This window comes from Pimephales promelas, chromosome 2 (assembly GCF_988280905.1).
Source record: "Pimephales promelas chromosome 2, fPimPro1.hap1.1, whole genome shotgun sequence".
In the NCBI taxonomy this organism is placed as follows: domain Eukaryota; kingdom Metazoa; phylum Chordata; class Actinopteri; order Cypriniformes; family Leuciscidae; genus Pimephales; species Pimephales promelas.
The window spans coordinates 51,957,976-51,962,975 of NC_142770.1; the positions used below are offsets into that span (position 1 = coordinate 51,957,976).

The 5,000-nt window shown below is 45.2% G+C and overlaps 1 non-coding gene and 1 pseudogene across 1 annotated transcript; both read right to left on the reverse strand.

Moving 5' to 3' along the window:
• Positions 1 to 150: 150 nt before the first annotated feature.
• Positions 151 to 304, reverse strand: LOC148998090 (5.8S ribosomal RNA). The gene has a single exon (XR_016147937.1). It is a non-coding gene; the product is annotated as a 5.8S ribosomal RNA (ribosomal RNA).
• A 295-nt stretch (positions 305 to 599) lies between these two features.
• LOC148998091 (18S ribosomal RNA) lies at positions 600 to 2,456 on the reverse strand (annotated as a pseudogene).
• Between the last annotated feature and the right edge of the window lie 2,544 nt (positions 2,457 to 5,000).

The window sequence follows — 5,000 nt, forward strand, 5'->3', positions numbered from 1 at the left end:
CCTCCCCCGAGGGGAAGACGGAGGCCTCTCCCCGAAAAGGAGAGAGCGGGGAGACGGGACGAGGGGACGGTCTGCGTTTAGGAGGACGGAGGCGGCGAGGGCCTACGACGCTCCAGCCGCGGGGCCCGGAGGCTCCGATCGATAGCAAAGCGACCCTCAGACAGACGTAGCCCCGGGAGGAACCCGGGGCCGCAAAGTGCGTTCGAAGTGTCGATGATCAATGTGTCCTGCAATTCACATTAGTTCTCGCAGCTGGCTGCGTTCTTCATCGACTCACGAGCCGAGTGATCCACCGCTAAGAGTTGTACTCTTGGTTTTTTTGGTTTTTCGAGGCCGACCGACACAAACCGGGGAATTGGGGAAAAAAAAATGAGTGGTGGCGAGACCCGGACGGGCGCCCCCTCCCCCCCGGTCGAGGGATGGGGAGGAGGTCTTTAAACCCACGGCCCCCCCCACCGGGGGGAGACCTAACGGGTACCCGTCGGGGTTGCGACTCTCGCCACTCGTTTTTCACCGAAGGGGGTTCCGGGCCCGCCGGGGCGGACCCGAGGCGTCTGGTTTGTTTCGTTCCTGGGACTTCTGTGAGGCCCGGAGACCTGTAATGATCCTTCCGCAGGTTCACCTACGGAAACCTTGTTACGACTTTTACTATCTCTAGATGGTCAAGTTTGATCGTCTTCTCGACGCTCCGCCAGAACCCAGCGAGGAGCTCCGGCGGGGCCGATCCAAGGACCTCACTAAACCACCCAATCGGTAGTAGCGACGGGCGGTGTGTACAAAGGGCAGGGACTTAATCAACGCGAGCTTATGACCCGCGCTTACTGGGAATTCCTCGTTGATGGGAAACAGTTTCAATCCCCAGTCCCGATCACGAGCGGGGTTCAGCGGGTTACCCGCGCCTCTCGGCGCAGGGTAGGCACACGCTGATCCGCCCATTGTGGCGCGCGTGCAGCCCCGGACATCTAAGGGCATCACAGACCTGTTATTGCTCCATCTCGCGTGGCTGAACGCCACTTGTCCCTCTAAGAAGTTGGACGCCGACCGCTCGGGGCCGCGTAACTAGTTAGCATGCCGGAGTCTCGTTCGTTATCGGAATGAACCAGACAAATCGCTCCACCAACTAAGAACGGCCATGCACCACCACCCACAGAATCGAGAAAGAGCTATCAATCTGTCAATCCTTTCCGTGTCCGGGCCGGGTGAGCTTTCCCGTGTTGAGTCAAATTAAGCCGCAGGCTCCACTCCTGGTGGTGCCCTTCCGTCAATTCCTTTAAGTTTCAGCTTTGCAACCATACTCCCCCCGGAACCCAAAGACTCGTGGTTTCCCGCACGCTGCCCGGCGGGTCATGGGAATAACGCCGCCGGATCGCGGGTCGGCATCGTTTACGGTCGGAACTACGACGGTATCTGATCGTCTTCGAACCTCCGACTTTCGTTCTTGATTAATGAAAACATTCTTGGCAAATGCTTTCGCTCTCGTCCGTCTTGCGCCGGTCCAAGAATTTCACCTCTAGCGGCGCAATACGAATGCCCCCGGCCGTCCCTCTCAATCATGGCCCCGGGTTCCAGAAACCCACAAAATAGAACCGGAGTCCTATTCCATTATTCCTAGCTGCGGTATTCAGCGGCGACGGGCGGCCTGCTTTGAACACTCTAATTTTTTCAAAGTAAACGCTTCGGGCCCCGAGGACCGGACACCCAGTTAAGGGCATCCGGGGGGCGCCGTGAGGCAGGGGTCCGGGACAGGCGGTGGCTCGCCTCGCGGCGGACCGCCGGCCCGCTCCCGAGATCCAACTACGAGCTTTTTAACTGCAGCAACTTTAGTATACGCTATTGGAGCTGGAATTACCGCGGCTGCTGGCACCAGACTTGCCCTCCAATGGGTCCTCGCCCATGGGTTTAGGATACGCTCATTCCAATTACAGGGCCTCGAAAGAGACCTGTATTGTTATTTTTCGTCACTACCTCTCCGTGTCGGAAATGGGTAATTTGCGCGCCTGCTGCCTTCCTTGGATGTGGTAGCCGTTTCTCAGGCTCCCTCTCCGGAATCGAACCCTGATTCCCCGTTACCCGTGGTCACCATGGTAGGCGCCGAATGTACCATCGAAAGTTGATAGGGCAGACATTCGAATGAATGTTCGAATGAATTCGAATGCTCCCTGACGCGCACCAGTTGGCAAAGGAAACAGGGCCGATTCGACGACCTCCCTTTCACGATAGAGGAACACGATTGGGACTGTTAGGGAGTGCTTGGGACTCAATGTAATTCTCTCTCCAAATATGAAGTTGAATATAGTTGTGCTCTATAATCCTCCAAGTCATGATGTGAATTTTTACAACAAATTGAAAAATCTTCTTTCTCTCGCAGACAATCGCTGTGAATGTATGATATTTGGGGACTTCAATATTAACTGGATGGTTAAAAGTGGCAAACTACAATTAAAATCAACTATGGAGAAATTTAAATTTAAACAACTGATTGACAGACCTACTCGAATCACTAGAAAGAGTGAAACTCTAATTGACCTGGTTTTTACTAATAGGCCAGAGAGAGTAACAAAAACTTATAATCTCATCACTGGCCTTTCAGATCACAACATGACACTGATAGTGAGAAAACTAACAAAAAAACGTTTACTTCACCATTACAAAACAGAAAATCCAACCATATCAACAGGAATACCTAAGTCCCAAGAAGCAAATTTTGAACATGATTTAAGGGAAGCTAACTGGGAACGGGTAATCAAAGAAACAGATCTAAACCACAGTGCAAGCAATTTTAACTCTGTGTTAGGGGACCTAATAAATAAATATACAAAAACCTGGAAAAAGACACCAAAGAAATACCATCTTCCATGGTTTAATAGTGACATCCTTCAGATCATTAAAAGGCGAGATATTGCCCTTAAAAAGTCTTTAAAAACAAAAATGAACACTGATCATTTATACGAGCCTTATTTATACGAGCTTGAGCTTGAGGAACAAAGTAGTATCAGAGTTGCGTAAGGCCAAGACTAATTACTTCTCTAAATTAATTGAAGAAGCCGGTGGAAATAGTTCCAAATTGTGGCAACATATAAATAGATTAACCAATTCAAGTAGACAAAAACACTTACAAATAAACGGTCTTAAAGATGGTCAGGTCCAGACTCATAGTAATGAGGCAATTGCAAATGTTTTTAATACTTTTTTTATTAATTCCGTACGAGAATTAGCAAGTAATTTTAAATATATCAAGTCATCTCCTGAAGAGTCTGACAATGCTCATACAGACTTCTTCTGTATTAAAGAGGTATCCTGTGATAAAGTCAAAAAGGTGATTGTAAATATGAGCAACTCCATGTCTAAGGACATATACAACATACACGCTACACTAATCAAGAGAAATGAAAGCTGTCTGTTAGAGCCAATTACTTATTTAATAAATTTGTCAATACAAACAAAAACATTCCCAGAGAGCTGGAAAACAGCAATAATTACACCAATCTATAAAACGGGTGATAAGGATTTGGCAAGCAATTATAGGCCTATTGCTATCCTTCCTGTAGTCTCAAAAGTTCTGGAAAAGATTGTTGCCGAGCAATTAGCGGAACATTTAGAGTCCAACCAGCTGCTTTATCCACTGCAGTTTGGATTTAGAGACAAATACTCCACCGAAACAGCAAACTGTTATTTACTCACTGGACAAAGGAAATGTTGTCGGAGCAGTGTTCCTGGACCTAAAAAAGGCCTTTGACACCGTCAATCACACTATTTTATTACAAAAATTAAATCTTTTTAAAATGTCTTCTGAATCTTTGCAGTGGTTTAGGTCATATCTGAGCGGAAGACAGCAATGTGTTATGGGGTGAGGTCAACTATGCAAGCCAATAATATGGGAGTACCGCAAGGGTCTGTACTTGCCCCATTGTTGTTTACCATGTATATAAATGACCTACCAAAATGCTGTCCAGGCATAAACTGTCAGATGTATGCGGATGACACTGTGGTCCATGTTTCCGCTAAAACATCTAGTCTGGCAGGTGAACACCTGACAAAAGCATTAATTAATATTTCTAAATGGCTTGAGTCATCCCATTTATCCTTTAATGTTAAGAAAACAGTCTCTGTGTTTCTCCATACGAAATAGGCCTTTAAGTGATATATTTGAGGTTCAGATAAAAAAAGAAGTAATAGAAGTAGTTAACGAAGTCAAGTACCTTGGGATAATTCTAGATAACAATTTAAAATTTGACAATCATGTTAAGTACATATGTAAAAAGGTCAAACCAAATATAAACTGTTTTCGATTTATAAGAAGAGACCTGTCTTGTCACACTGCAAAACTCTACATGCATGCGATGATATTCTCACATTTATCATATTGCATTACATCATGGTCACAAGCATCCCCATCCAAACTAAAACCTATTTTCTCCATCTACAAACAGACAATAAAAATTATGGACCGGAAACCTATGAAGTGGCATCATTGTGATGTTTTAACAAAGCATCAGCTTATGGGCTTTGACAGTTTTATTGATTTTAATTATATCAAATTGGTCTATAAATGTTTAAATAATCATGTTTCACCAATGTTCTCTGAACTAGTAAGCAGACGGCAAAGTTCTCAGAGGGCGAACACAAGGGCCACTGTCAGAGGTGACTGTCTAGTTCCAAAGTGTAAGACCTCTTTTGGTCAGTCTGCTTTCTCTGTAAAGGGGCCAAAACTCTGGAATGCTTTGCCCACTAATTTGAAACTAGAGACAGATGGAAATGCTTTTAACAGAGGACTGAAACAATGGCTGAAAACTAAACAACAGTGCTCACATGTATAATCTATTACTAATACTTTATGATTTTGATACTTGCTGTTTTTATTTTTTGTTTACTTATTTATTTATTTATTTCTTTTTTTTCCCTCCCCTTGTAACTGTATTTTATTTTATTTTCAAAAGCCTTCCTTGGACAGCTGTTGAAAATTAGCATGTATGCTATAATCACTAAAAAACAAATGCATA